Source organism: Peromyscus leucopus, chromosome 6 (assembly GCF_004664715.2).
Source record: "Peromyscus leucopus breed LL Stock chromosome 6, UCI_PerLeu_2.1, whole genome shotgun sequence".
NCBI lineage: Eukaryota > Metazoa > Chordata > Mammalia > Rodentia > Cricetidae > Peromyscus > Peromyscus leucopus.
The window spans coordinates 46,246,970-46,263,148 of record NC_051068.1 but is presented as its reverse complement, the minus strand read 5'-3'; the positions used below and the strand labels follow the sequence as shown (position 1 = coordinate 46,263,148).

At 40.6% G+C, this 16,179-nt stretch overlaps 1 protein-coding gene and 1 pseudogene across 1 annotated transcript in view; one reads left to right on the top strand and one right to left on the bottom strand.

The window, feature by feature from the left end:
- The window catches only part of LOC114691717 (IQCJ-SCHIP1 readthrough transcript protein), a 735,800-nt gene that overhangs the window by 202,835 nt on the left and 516,786 nt on the right, over positions 1–16,179 (bottom strand). The gene's annotated exons all lie outside the window — the stretch shown is intronic.
- Positions 4,205–4,858, top strand: LOC114691739 (annotated as a pseudogene).

The window sequence follows — 16,179 nt, the reverse complement described above, 5'->3', positions numbered from 1 at the left end:
CCACTGAAAGAACTTATCATGCCACAGTGTCAGGTGATAGAAAGAAGCCTTAGTGGGGAACTTTATTGGGTTGTGGGAAACAATTCAGTTACTGGTTACTGGCCAATGGGCTTAGGGCTCTGGAGGGTCTCCAGCCTGCTATCTTAACCTGAATAGTGTAGAGCAAACACTGGCTTGTTGACTGAGCACTTGGGTAGGGGTGGAGGTCTGGGGATGTAGACTGGGTTGGTTGGTTTGCACACTGAAAGGTATCCTTAGGGCCCAAATGAACCCTTAGCTTTCTCACTGCTACCTGAATCAGCTTTGTGATCGAAGATGCCAGAGGATTATACAAATTCTGAAACCTTGGTTTGGAACTTGGTTGTTGAAGTATTGCCTGGTGAACTTTTTTTGGCAGTGCACAGGCAGATGCCTGCAGTCTAGTGGTCAACCAGCCTCGATGAATCAGAGAGCTCCAGGCTCAGCGAGAGACCCTGTCTCAAAAAATGAGATGGAGAGCAACTGAGGAAGATTCCAGATGTTTACCTCTGGCCCATGCACACCTATATCTGCTTGCATCTGTGCACATACCCATGCAAACATGTGCACATATCATTCACATAAGCAATCCTGCATACATACATACATAAGAAAAAGAAAAAAACGAATTTATTTTTTTCTATAATTATAGTTTTGGGATTTTGATATTTTGGATTTTATGGTGTTTGGGATTCCATCATTCAGGATTATGGTGTTTGGGATCTTTTCACTCAGAATTATGGCTCAAACTCCATTTTCTTCTAATATTCTGAGTTCTCAAAGATTCTGCGCCTGAACTAAGCACTCTCTGCTTTGAATTTATCATTCACCATTTAAACTTACAGTTCTTAGCAACATCATTGCAACCTCAGATGAAGCAGCATAATGAAGTGGCAGTCACACCTGGAAAAGCCATGCTAGCCAATTTCCCTGTTCCAAGGCCTCCTCCCAAAGGAGCCGGCCAACCTCTGGCTTTCTTTCTCTCTTTCTCTCTTTCTCTCTTTCTCTCTTTCTCTCTCTCTCTCTCTCTCTCTCTCTCTCTCTCTCTCTCTCTCTCTCTCTCTCTCTCTCTCTCTCTCTCTTTGTTTTCCAAGACAGGGTTCTCTGTGTAGCTTTGGCACCTTTTCTGGATCTCCCTCTGTAGACCAGGCTGGCCTTGAACTCACAGAGATCTGCCTGGCTCTGCCTCTCTAGTCCTAGGATTAAAGGCGTGCACCACCACCGCCCTGACATCCTCTGGCTTTTCTAAGAGCTATTACTGAACCCAAGAAGATATCTTCTTTAGACACTTGCTATTCACTTACCATAGAAAAGGAGAAAGAAAGAAACCAGTATTTAGGGTCACTTATGTATACTATCATATCGTTTGCAAATAGTGAAAGTTTGACTTCTTCCTTTCCAATTTCTATTCCTTTGATCTCCTTTTGTTGTCATATTGCTCTAGCTAGAACTTCAAGTACTATATTGAATAAATATGGGGAGAGTGGACAGCCTTGTCTTGTTCCTGATTTTAGTGGAATCGCTTTGAGTTTCTCTCCATTTAATTTGATGGTGGCTGTTGGCTTGCTGTAAATTGCCTTTATTATGTTTAGGTATGTTTCTTGTATTCCTGATCTCTCTAAGACCTTTATCATAAAGGGGTGTTAGATTTTGTCAAAGGCCTTTTCAGCATCTAAGATATGATCATGTGTTTTTTTCTTTCAGTTTGTTTATATGGTGTATTACATTGACTGATTTCCGTATGTTGAACCATCTTTGCATCCCTGGGATGAAGCCTACTTGGTCATGGTGGATAATTTTTTTTATGTGTTCTTTGATTCTGTTTGCCAATATTTTGTTGAGTATTTTTGCATCAATGGTCATGAGGGAGATTGGTCTGTAATTCTCTTTCTTTGTTGCATCTTTGTGTGGTTTGGGTATCAGGGTAACTGTAGCCTCATAAAATGAGTTTGGTAATGTTCCTTCTGTTTCTATTGTGTGGAACAATTTGAAGAGTATTGGAATTAGCTCTTCTTTGAAAATCTGGTAGAATTCTGTGCTGAAACTATCTGGTCCTGGGCTTCTTTTGGTTGGGAGAGTTTTAATGACTGTTTTTATTTCCTTAGGGGTTATTGGTCTGTTTAAATAGTTTATCTGGTCTTGATTTAACTTTGGTATGTGGTACCTATCCAGAAAATTGTCCATTTCTTTCAGATTTTCCAATTTTGTTTTTGAAGTATGACCTGATGATTCTCTGGATTTCCTCATTGTCTATTGTTATGTCTCCGTTTTCATTTCTGATTTTGTTAATTTGGATTCTCTCTCTCTCTCTCTCTCTCTCTCTCTCTCTCTCTCTCTCTGCCTTTTGGTTAATTTGGACAGGGGTTTGTCTATTTTGTTATTTTTTTCAAAGAACCAACTCTTTGTTTCATTGATTCTTTGTATTGTTCTTTTTGTTTCTATTTAATTGATTTTAGCCCTCAATTTGATTATTTCCTGCAATGACATCATGAAATTTGCAGGCAAATGGATGGAACTAGAAAATACCATCCTGAGTGAGGTAACCCAGACTCAGAAGGACAAACATGGTATGTTCTCACTCATAATGGATACTAGATATAAAGCAAAGGACAATCGGACTGCAACCCACAGATCCAGGGAGGCTACCTAGCAGTGGGGGACCTTAGGATGACTGTGGCTTATAATAAGTTTTGGTTTTGCCAAATCACTGAGCAAGCTTTAGTGAAACATTTCACTATTAGAATAAGAATTTGTACTGTATCAAGCTGATGAAAGAAAATGCTGGCTGTACTTTCAGGAGGGGAGGCTAAAATCTTTTTAGATTATGGATTAGCCTATAGAAAAATGTCTGCTGTAAATCAAACAGTGAAGGGGAAGATGAATAGGAATCTCACTTATACAACTTAAGTAAAACATAGCTCTCTGAAGCAATGAAGATAGGTTTCTTCTGTATCCCAGAATCTAATCAATATTTATATGTATAATTCAGCTATTATTTGGCTTAAAAGGGCTTAATGGGAAATGTTATCATTTTTACTATTTTCTACAGAGAAAATATTTTCCAGTTTCAAATAACCCTGGAGTCTTGAATTATAACCTGTTTTTATGTTAAAAAAAAAAAAGAAACCAGTATTTATTGAGTGCTTTCCATGGGCTAGAACTTTGAATCATGCTTTAACTTATATTTTTAAAATTTATTTTAAAGGCCTTTAGTTTTAGCTGAGCTGATTAAAGAACAATACATTTAATTTATTTAGAGACAGGGTCTCACATATCTCAAGCTAACCTATGACTTTGCCTCCATCTCTATGTGGTGCTGGGATCAAACCCAGAGCCTTACACTAGGCAAACACTACTACCAACTGAGTTATATCCCAAACCCAGAGCTTGTCATGTTGTGTCATTTGGAGGAAAGATGAGGAAGTTGACTCAGAGCACAAGAGTAAGATAAGCATGTTAACTAGGCTTCCTTCTGACCTGACCCCGACCCCTGTACGGATTACCTGCTATAGCCTCCTGTGAAGAGACTTGTGGAATGGGGTGGGGATAATGCCAAATGATACCAACGAAACTGGAATGTTTTGTCAAAGTCCAACCCCTGACAAGTCCACTGAAAGAAAGAGATAGAAAGCTGGCAGAGGAGAAGGGCAGCTTTTCCTGAACAGGTGAACTGTGGCCTGCCAGTGACTCAGAGTTGTTATTCAGGAACAAAAATGATGAGTTTGAAAATGCTGAGATAATGTGGGTAATGTTTCCAGTAAATCACTAAAGAGAGAAAAAAAGAAAACCCCTAAAATTTGAAATTATTTTCCATGCTGTAATTGTAACTACATGAAAATAGGTATTCAAATGAGTTGTAAGTGGAAAAAAGAATGCCAATAATGAAAACAGATGTTTGTTAAAGCGATGAACTCAGGTTTGGACATGTGGACCCCACAAAAGGCAACCCACAGTGGCTGGCTGGCTGTGTAGTCCCACTCAAGGTGTCTTACATGCTCCCACATCTAAAAAAAAATGGCTGACAGGTTGACCGGACCATCCTATCAGAAGAGGATTGTTTGGTCGTCATTAGTTTGGACATGATTGGGACCTCACCTGCATGAAGGTGGACGAGGGTCTGTACAGCACTGCCAAAAAGAAGAAATGGAAGACAGTAGAAGATCTTCCTCATCTTGTGTGAGCCCTGTGTGGATATCCCTGCTGTTTTAAAGAAAATGATGTTGGTGTTGCTTGTCCTCTGTGGCACCTTTCTGCTTCTCAGTCTGACAGGCTTCTACTCGCAGCCAATCTGAACATCTGCTGTGCTTGGCCAGCTGACCTGATGAGCATGCAACACTGTAACCTTCTTTGCTTCCTGAGAACTACCAGATGACATACTGTTTCTATCATGGCCTCTCTTGCCCCCAGCTCTCCTACATTGCTGAGGACACAGATGGGAGGATCATGGGTTATGCCCTGGCCAAAATGGAAGAGGATACTGATGGTGTCTCTCATAGACATATCACCTCACTGGCTCCAAATGGTGTCTTGGCCTGGCACAGAAACTGATGGGCTTCATGGGCCATGATGGAGAATTTTAGAGTATGTACTCCTGAATGTCAGGAAGAACAACCAAGCAGCCTTGCATCCTTATTCCAGTACTCTCATCTTCCAAGTTAGTGAGGTGGAGCCCAAGTGCTAGGCAGATGGAGAAGATGCGTATGCTATGAAGTGAGCTCTCTCACAGAGGGCAGATGGACTGAGATAGCAATGGGTGCTGCAGAAAGGCAGATATGTGGTTCCAGGTTCCAGGGAGAACCAGGAGGCTCAGAGCAGTGCACTTCTTGGTTCTGAAGAGTAGCAGGCTTTTGTAGACTGCCAGCCCCCAAATCATGACATGGAGACTCATTAGTTATGAATGCTCAGCCTTAGTTTAGGCTTGTTTCTTGTTATTTCTTATAACTTAATTTAACCTGTTTCTCTTTGTTTACATTTTGCCTTGGGGCTTTTTAACTTTCTTTCATTCTGTATGTCCTACTTACACTGCTTTCTCCTTGTCTGTCTGTCTGTCTGCTGCCTGGCTGGCTGGCCATGTGAGCTCCCCCTTTTTCTCCCTCATTCTCTCCCATTCTCTCTCTAGCCTAGATTCTTCCTCCTACTTATTCTCTCTGCCTGCCAGCCCCGCCTATCCCTCCTCTGCCTAGCTATTGGCTGTTCAGCTTTTTATTAGACCAATCAGGTGCCTTAGGCAGGCAAAGGAGAAACAGCAACACATCTTCACATTGTTAAATGAATGTACAGCACAAATGTAACACATCTTTGCCTAGTTAAACAAATGCAGCACACCTTTACATAGTTAAAGTAATGTTCTGCAACATAAACAAATGCAATATCTTTACATAGCTAAAGTAATATTCCACAACACTGAAGAGCCTGCCAGCAGGAGAACCTGACCGGACGGAGATAATAGTGGCAGCGACAGCAAAGGTATCTCTGATGTCCAAGATGGCTCACAGGACTTGGAATCTACCTCCTAGAGCCTGCTTGAGCATTACAGGTCCTTGTATTTTGGCCACATTTTTTTTTTTTTCTGAACCCCGGTTCTGTTTTGTAGTACCTGTTCTGGGGTCATTTCAAGGCTTAACAGAAACCTTCCACATGAGCTACTGTGATCACGAAGGCAAACATATACATGGAACCCGCTGTACAGGGGCCAGGGAAGTTTAAGGACTGCCATGGCGGCACCTTCCTTGGCTGCTACCATGTTGCATTGCATTCTGTTCGCAGCCATCCTGCACTGGTTGTGTGCATCCTGCAGATGATTGTCAACTAGAATGTCAAACAGAAAGCGGGGACAACCCAGGAAGCTCCCCAGTGTTCAGCGTTTGCCATTATCTATCTGGGCTTTTAATTTTGGAGTAGTCAGGGCCATCGGGCTTGTCCTCATGCCCTCCGCCTCTGTCTGGTGGAAGATAATTACTCTTGGTTTCTCAGACAACTGCCCATGTCCTGCCCACCCCCTCCTTTCGGAAAAAGAATGTGTCCTTTCCCAGTGGGAGGTGTTAGGTTTTTACACAAGCAGAATTTGTAGATCTTAAGGAAAGGAAAAGCAGCGATTAAATTGCAATCTGTAACCTAAAAATCTAAAAATATACAAAAGGGGAAAACATGGTGAACTCAATGGAGCCTGTAAAAATTCTGCTGCTTATGATGTTATTAGCTTCATAATAAAGTAAATAAGGAAATGTCATCTGAGAATTTGATTGCCCTTTCCTTTTCATTAAAAGTATTTTCTCATTCCCTGGGAACCTATAGGCCACATAAGCCTGGGAAATACTTAGGCTAACTGCAGATTGTCACTTCTCCCTCCTCTTCTCCAAATCCATCCCCTCTAACAGTCTTAGCCTCAGCTCATAGTTGACACCTCTTGTGGTCCTATAAACTCTTAGAGACTGTAGAGGTCCCCCAGACTACTACATCCAGAAAAACTTTTTTTTTTTTTTTTTTTTTTTTGGTTTTTCGAGACAGGGTTTCTCTGTGTAGCTTTGCGCCTTTCCTGGAGCTCACTTGGTAGCCCAGGCTGACCTCGAACTCACAGAGATCCGCCTGCCTCTACCTCCCGAGTGCTGGGATTAAAGGCGTGCGCCACCAACGCCCGGCTTCAGAAAAACTTTTAATCACAATATATGGAAAAAAGATATTCCATGATAAAACAAAACTTAAGCTGTATCTATCTACAAGTCCAGTCCTATAGAATATACTAGAAGGAAATCTTCAACCCAAAGAGGTTAACCACACCCAAGAAAATACAGGGAACAAATAACTCCAGACCAGCAAAACAAATCTGGTGAGAGTAGGGTACTGAAGACTCCCAATATCAGTGTGTGAGGGTCACACACACACACACACACACACACACACACACACACACACACCCCTACTTCCACCCCCTCACACCACCACCACAAAAACAAAATAACAGCAATCAATAAACACTGCTCATTGATATCTCTCAACATCAATGGTCTCAACTTCTTCCCAAGGACACTTATTAACAGAATGGATATGAAAACAGGTTCCATTCTTCTGCTGCATCCAAGAAACACACCTTAACATCTAGGATAGATATCACCTCAGGGTAAAAGGTTGGAAAAAGATATTCTAAGCAAATGGATTTAAGAAGCAAGCTGGTGTAGCCATTTTAATATTTGACAAAATAGACTTCAAACCAAAATTAATCAGAAGAGATAAGGAAAGACACTATTATACTCATTAAAGGAAAAATCTACCAAGAGGGGGACATTGAATTCTTAACATCTATGTACCAAATGCAAAGCATCCAATTTCATAAAAGAAACACTGCTAAAGCTAACCTCGCATATTGACCCTCACACACTGATATTGGGAGTCTTCAGTACCCTACTCTCACCAGAGATAGGTCATCCAGACAAAAACTGATCAGAGAAAATGCTAGAGATAACTGATGTCATAAACCAAATGGACCTTACAAATATTGACAGAACATTTCATCCAAACACACAAAAAATATACCTTCTTCTCAGCTCATGGAGCTTTCTCAAATATTGACCACATACTTGGACATAAGCATACAACAGACACAAGAAAATCAAAATAACACCTTGTATCTTATTTGACCGTCACAGATTGAAGCTGAATATCAACAACAGAAAGAACAGAAAACTCATAAATGCATGGACTCTGAACAACTCACTAATGAATGAAAAATAGGTCAAGACAGAAATGAAAGACTTTCTAGAGTTGAATGAAAACACAACATACTTAAATGTATGGGACACAATGAATGTGGTTCTAAGAGGCAAGTTTATAGCAATAAATGCCTACATAAAAATAATTGGAGAGATCTCATGCTAGTCTTAGCAGCACACCCGAAAGCTCTAGACCAAAAAGAAGAAGCCCTACCCAAAAGAAGTAGATGTCAAAAAATAATCAATCTCAGGGTTGAAATCAATAAAACAGAAGCAAACAAACCTGACCAAAGAAAAAATAATACACAGAATCAATAAAACAAATTTTTTGAGAAAACCAGTAAGATTGAGAAAGCCTTATAGAAATTAACCCCTAGTGAAACAGAAGTAGCCATTAAAAGTTTCCTAACAACAACAAAAAGCTCAAGGCCAGATGGTTTTAAAGCAGAATTCTACCAAACTTTCAAAGAAGAATTAATACCAATACTCAAATTATTTCATAGAAAGAGAAGGAACATTGATCAATTCATTTTATAATTCAACAATTACACTGATACCTAAACCACATGAGGAACAGCTGGAATGGAGTCTTGTGTGAGGAGTTCTGAGTTCCTGTGAGAAAACTCCAAGTAAAGAAAGAAGACAATTGTCTTGTGACCTCAGTTTTTTCAGAACATAGAATTGTTCTTCGAATGTGTTTTTTGCCCCTCCGAGATGTAGTCGATAAAGAGTGGGTTTACTTTATTCATTGCAACTAGCTACTGTTATTTGTTTATATGCCTCTATGGAAAAACATTTTGCCATATGTAATCTGTCATTGTGATTATATACAGCTTGAATTCATGAGAACTTTACTCATATGACTTTTCTTAACTCTTAGAGTATAATTGTCTGATGCTCCAAATAAAGTTGGCTATTGCATGAGACTTTAGTCTGAGTCACTTTTAGGTTTCATTCTCCCAGGTTCCACCACCTTTAGAGTGGTAAACAAAGATCCAACAAAGAAAAAAGAATTAGAGACCAATTTCCCTTATGAGCACAGATGCAAAAATCTCAATAAAATACTTGCAAACTGAAAACAAGAACACATGAAAACGATGATCTTCAATGATCAAGTAGGTTTCATACCAGATGTGCAGGGATGGTTCAATATACATAAGCTGATAAATGTAACCCACCATATAAAGTGAAAGACAAAAGCTGCATGATCATTTCATCAGATACAGAAAAGGCCCTTGTGAAAATCCACCATCCCTTCATAATAAATGTCCTGGAGAGATTATGCACACAAGGGACATATCTCAACATAATAAAGGCAGTGCATAGCCAGTGCATTTCCAGCCAGTGCATAGCCAGTGCATTTCCAGCCAGTGCATAGCCAGTGCATTTCCAGCCAGTGCATAGCCAGTGCATTTCCAGCAAGTGCATAGCCAGTGCATTTCCAGCCAGTGCATAGCCAGTGCATGCATTTCCAGCCAGTCAGTGCATAGCCAGTGCATTTTCCAGCCAGTGCATAGCCAGTGCATTTCCAGCAAGTGCATAGCCAGTGCATTTCCAGCAAGTGCATAGCCAGTGCATTTCCAGCAAGTGCATAGCCAACATCAATGGAGAGAAACTCAAAGCAATTCCACTAAAACAAAGAACAAGACAAGCTTGTTCACACTCTCCATGCTTACTAAACATCGTACTTGATATAGTACTCAGCTAGAGAAATAAGCAACTGAAGGAGCTCAAGGGGATATAAATTGGAAAGGAAGAAGCCACAGCATCTTCATTTGCACATGATATGGTAGTATACACAAGTGACCATAAAGATTCTACCATGAAACTCCTACAGCCGATAAACACCTTCAGCAAAGTGGCTGGCTACGAAATTAACTCATGGAAATCAGTAGCTCTCCTATGTACAAATGACAAATAGACTGAGAAAGAAATCAAGAAAACAATGCCTCAAAAATATCAAATATCTTTAGTAATGCTAACCAAGCAAGTAAAAGACTTGTATGGTAAAAAGGTTAAGAAGAAAGAAATTGAAGACAATAGAAAGGCCTCTCATGCTCATGGATTGATAGGATTAATACAGTGAGAATGAATGTTCTACCAAAAGCAAACTACAGATTCAATGCAATCGCCATCAAAATTCCAACACAATTCTTCACAGATCTTGAAAGGAACATTTTCAAAATTTCAGCTTCAGATGGAAACACAAAAAACCCAGGATAGAAAAAAAAAGAAAAGGAAAGGAAAGAAAAAGAAAAGAAAAATTCTGAATAATAAAATAACTGCTAGAGGTATCACTATCTCTGACCTCAAATTGTACTACAGAGTTATAGTAATAAAAACAACATGGTGTTCGCACAAAACAGACACATTGATCAAAAAAAATATATTGAAGATCGAGGTATAAACCCACACACCAAAGACACCTGATTTTTGGAAAAAAAACAAACAAACCAGAAATACACAATGGAAAAAAGAAAGCATCTTCAATAAATGGTGCTGGATGACTGTATGTAGAAAAATCCAAATAGATCCACATCTATCACCTCGAACAAAACTCAACTCCAAATGGATTGAAGACCTCAACATAGAACCAGATACACTGAACATGATAGAAGAGAAAGCAGGGAATAGCCTTGACCTCACTGGCACAGGAAAAGACTTTCTAAACAGAACACCGATAGGGCATGTACTAAGAACAGTAATTAATAAATGGGACCTCTGGGGCTAGAGAGATGGCTCAGCTATTGAGAGCACTTTCTGCTCTTCCAGAGGACCTGGGTTCAATTCCCAGAACTCACAAGGCTGTTGTTTGTTTTTGCTGTTTTGGGAGGCCCACCATCCAGCTCTCAAATAAATCACACAAGAAGGTTTATTCTTAATTATAAATGCCTGGCCTTAGCTTGGCTTATTTCTAGCCAGCTCTTCTTAACTTAAATTATCCCATCTATCTTTTGCCTCTGGACTTTTCCTTTTCTGTTCTTGTTTACCTTTCTTTGTTTCTTACTCCGTGACCTGCTGTGTAGCTGGATAGATGGCCCTTGGAGTCCTCCTCCTTCTCTGGTTACTTTTCTCCTCTCAGATTACTTTTCTCCTCTCAGATTTCTCCTTCTATATATTCTCTCTGCCTGCCAGCTCCACCTATTCTTTCTCCTGCTTCACTATTGGCCATTTAGTTCTTTATTATATCATCAGGTGTTTTAGACAGGCACAGTATCACAGCTTCACAGAGTTAAACAAATGCAACAAACGCCAAAGTAACACACCTTAAAGTAATATTCCCTGTGGCAGTATTGTGTTCCCTGAAATATTGTGCATGTTAATAAACTTATCTGGGGTCAGAGAACAGAACAGCCAATAGACAGACATAAGAGGCCAGAAAATGGTGGCACTTACACCTTTAATTCTAGCATTCCAGAGGCAGAGATCTACCTGGATCTCTGTGTGTTCAAGGATACAGCCAAGCATGGTGATCATGCCTTTAGTCCCAGAAAGTGAGCCTTTAATCCCAGGGAGTGATGGCAGAAAGCAGAAAGGTATATAAGTCATGAAGACCAGAAACTAGGAGTGTTTGGCTGGTTAAGCTTTTAGGCTTTTGAGCAGCATAGTTCAGCTGAGAGGCATCCAGTCTAGAGAATCAGCTGAGGAATTGGCGAGGTGAGGAAGATGTGGCCTGTCTCTCTGATCTTCCAGCATTCACCCCAATACCTGGCTCAGGTTTGATTTTATTAATAAGTACCTTTAAGATTCATGCTACAATTCCCTAACATGTGGCAGCTCATACCTGTCTGTAACCTCAGATCCAGAGCTTCTGACAGCCTCACATGGATGTACATGCAGGCAAAACACCAGTGAACACAAAACAAAAACAAATTATTAATAAATAGAACCTCATGAAACTGAAAAGCTTCTGCATGACAAAGGACACCATCATTAGGACAAAGAAGCATTCTATAGAATGAGAAAGCATTTTGCCAACTACACATCTGATCGAGGATTAATATCCAAAATATATGAAGAGCTACAAATAAACTAGATATCAAGAAAACAAATAACCCTAAAATTGGGAAACAGCTCTAAACAGAGAATTCTCAAAAGAAGAAACTCAAATGGCTGAGAAACACTTAAAGAAATGTTCAACATCCTTAGTCATCAGGGGAAATGCAAACCAAAACTACTTTGAGATTCCATCTGTACCACTCAGAATGGTTAAGGCCAGTAAAACAAAGGACAGCTCATGCTGTGGAGGATGTGAGGGAACACTCATCACTGCTGGTGAGACTGCAAACTTGTGTAATCCATCTGGAATCAGTGTGGCAGTTCCTCAGGAAGCTGGGAATTAAGATCCAGCCATTCCATTCTTGGCCATATACCCAAAGGATGTTTCACCCTAGCCCAGAGCCGCTTGCTCAAGTGTGTTCCTTGCTCTTCTCTTCATAATAGCCAGAAGTTGGAAACAACCTAGGTGTCCCTCATCAGACAAATGAATAAAGAAAATGTGGTACATTTATACAATGGAATTTTACCCTGATGCTAAAAAATGAAATCATGAAATTCACAGGGAAATGGATGGAATTAGAAAAAAAAAGTCATCCTAAGTAAGGTAACATGGACACAGAAAGACAAATATGATATATATTGACTTATATGTGGATATTAGCTGTTAAGTCAGTGACAAGCAACCTATAATCCTTAGGACCACAGAAGTTTGGTATCGAGTTAAGGTTTGGGGGGAGGGCAGATAAATGTCATTAGGAAAGGAAAATTGGATAGTTATTGATAGGTGGGGTGGACTGGAGGATCAAGTGTGGAGGGGAGGAAAGAGGAGGACAAGGGAGCGAATATGGGGAGAAACAGCTAAAATTAAAGGGCATTTGAGAGGTAGTATGGAAACTTAATATAGTTGAAACTTTATATATAATATATATTAATATGTTAAATTAATATATTACTTAAAATATTACTATATATTGTATATAAAAACATATATTAAGGCTGTCTAAATAAAATCACAAAATAATGAGGGAGACAGAGCCCCAGCTGGACATTTCTTGTCACTAAATGAAGCTTCCAGTACTGGGAATGGGTTATAGCTAATTGATGAGTTGTTGGCCAAAGGAGTCCCATAGGAACCCCCAAACAACCCAGGCTGTTGCCAAGGCTATAGGTTGCTCTCCAAAAACTTAGAGTAGGCTCTATTGCTGAAGACAACACTTAACACAATCATTGAATATAGAGAAGTCAAGCTGGTGCCCATACAGTCTTCACCTCTTTGTTCTAGTATCTTTGGCACAGGAAAGTACTCTGCATGCTACCAAAGGAGAAATGTAAACACCGACCAAGCTACAAACCCTTTGATCTACAATGGTGTCCTGCCTACAAGATACACTAGTGTGATAGTGGCACAAAGCCTGTGGGAGTAACCAACCAATATCTGATTTGACTTAAGGCCCATTCCATGAGATGGAACCCATACCTGATGCTGCTTGGACTAAACGCTTGAGACTAGATAGCCCAGGGACCTAGGGTAAAGCTGAACACTGTTGTTCTACTAAAGGAATGTAGCAATAAACTGACTCCTAATGACATTCTGCTCTACTCATGTATCATTGCATTTCCCAGTCATCATCGGAGAAGCTTCCTCCTGCAGCAGATGGGAACAAGTACAGAGCCCCACAGCCAGACAATATGCAGAGAGTGAGAGACCTTGAACTTTCAGTCCTAAACTGGGTGTCTCCATCAAATCCCTCCCCCCAGGGCTCAGGGAACCCTGAAGAAGAGGAGGCAGAGGGAGTGTGTGAGCCAGAGGGGACAGAGGCCTTCCAAATGCAGCATATGAACGTATGACCAATGCACATATGAACTCCCAGGCATAGGAACTGCACAGGTCTGCACCAGATGGGGTCCTAGAGCTGAAAGGAGAAGTGGACACAAGCCCTCATCCCTAACCCAGAAGCTATCTTTAATTAATAACCACTTACAAATGAAAATTTAGTTTTCTCCAAAGGAATCTCACTAGGGAACCAAACTACTTTTAAGGGTAGGCTGCATGCCCAGCAGTAGATGGCCAACAGAAAAAGAACTCAAGGGTGTAGAGGGTCCTTGCCTCATAATGTCATGTAAGGGCTTCTTCTGCTTTAAAATTTTATCTCTCTCTCTCTCTCTCTCTCTCTCTCTCTCTCTCTCTCTCTCTCTCTCTCTCTCTCTCTCATCTATCTATCTATCTATCTATCTATCTATCTATCTATCTATCTATCTATCTATCTATCTACCTGCCTACCTACCTATCTATCCTTACCCCACAGGTCCTTTGAGTATACATTATGGCTTCTGGTTTTGTGTTTTCATGGGGTTCCTGAGTATTTAAAAGCACGGTTCTTTTGGTCTATGTCTGTTTCTTGAGCTCTTTTCCTTCTGTTGGTTTGTTTTGTCCTATTCTGATGTGTTTGTTTTGTATTATTTTATTTTATTGTTATTCCCCAGAAGTCTGTTTGTTTTCTAATGAGAGACAGAAAGGGGTGGGTCTGGATGGGAGGGTAGAGGGAGGAACTGGGAGAGTAGACAGAAACCACCATCAGGATATATTATATTAAAAATCTGTGTTTGTTTTTATTTTGTTATGTTATTTTGTTTTTTAGAGACAGGGTTTTGTATGTAACAGGGAAAAAATCTATTTTCAAGAAAAGAAAAAATATTCTCTCTTCCTCCTCCTCTGAGTTCAGAAAAATGTCATTTTGCTCACTTTCCCCACAGCCTTCAGAGTGAAGAATGTCTGAATAAATTGTGCAGCCCTACACACTGCAGGAAGGACAGCAACACTTACCTGCTAAGTACCAAGGAACCAGCACCAAGGAGTCGGGACTGAGGAACCAGCACCGAGAAGCTGTCACTGAGGAACCAGTGGCTGTTTCCTCATGTACAGTACTTTGCTACTTTCTCTCAGGTAAATTAAGCATAAGTGGGTTGCGAGACCTCAGTTCTTGCAGTTAATATCAGAAACATGCGCAGCAATCTGATTTTTAGTCATACTGATATTAAATAGAAATGACACTAGAAAATACATGTTTCTAGACTGAGCACTCGGAAAGAGTGAGGGATGCAGTTCCTTAGATCGTGCTGCTCATAAGGTTCTGTGTAAAGCCTCAAAGAACAGCAGGTACTGTAGCCAACAACTCTAACAATGGTGTCAATGCAAAGCATTTGCTAAGTGTTTTTTTTTTTTTCTAAAAGCATTATTGCAGACCTACTAAAAGCCAGGCAGAATTTATATTCTAATGGGGAGTTGTGTAAGAAACTGGTTAAATACGAAACACACAACATGTTCCTGTGTTGTGAGTGTTAAGGAGAAAATAAAGCAAAGAAGGGAGATTGGCAGAAAAGAGCCCCTGGAAAGGGTGGAATATGATAAGCTGTATGAAAATGAGTGGCTGAGAGAAGGCTTCAGGAGGTGTACTCCTAGGAAAGCTGTAGCAGGTACAAAGGCCCTGAGTTACAAGTGTGCTGGGTGTGATGCAGGAAGAGGCAGGTGCCAGCAAGAGGATGAGAAAGATGCTGCCTTTGAGGTCTAGAGCCAAGCTGGCCCCTGGGCTCACCTACAGTGACGTCAGATCAGGCTCTTCCAATATCTCTGATATGTCTCAGAAATGACTGGTTGATGCCCAGGCATAACACAAACCTTTATTCTCACACTTGGAAGCTGGAGGCAGTAGAGGCAGGAGTTCTAGACCAGCTTCAGCTATATAGCAAGTTCAAAGCCAGCCTGGACTACTTGAGACCCCATCTCAAAAAATCAAGTATATGTGTGTGTTATGGTGTGTGTGTGTGTGTGTGTGTGTGTGTGTGTGTGTGTTTAGAGAGAGAGATAGAGACAGAGATAGATGGTAGATAGATAGATAGAGACAGACAGACAGACAGATAGATGGATGGTAGGTAGAAAGATAGAATATGAGGTGAACTGTTTGTCTCCTCACCCCCAGCTACCTAGTCACAGGCAAACTGCTCCTTTACTGAGGACAAATAAGGTCAACTGTGGAGTTGCATCCTGTATGTCTGTCCTGCAAAGCTAGGGAAAGCCCACCCTGATGCCTTCATCTTCAGATCTGGATGGCTCTCCCTGTTGTGTAGGGAGGATGAAATCAATTATCTTCTTTCATCCACTTTGGTCTTTGAAAAGGTATTGGATGTACTAGAAGCCCCTTTGGGGATCCTTCTTCTCTTCATAACACATATTTGCCAATAAACTCTCTCCAGTTTAAAAGTAATTCTCTAGGGTTAAAATCACCTTCCCACAGGCTTGAAGAATGGAGAGGGTTGCAATGTAAATTTAATTATGACTTCCTACACTGGTACTCTGAGAATTAAGCTGGGGATTAGAGGAAATAGCTCACCACTAACATCTTGGGCAGCACTGACTGCTGACAAGCATCTCCTGTGTTTTGTCAGCTTGCATCCCTGG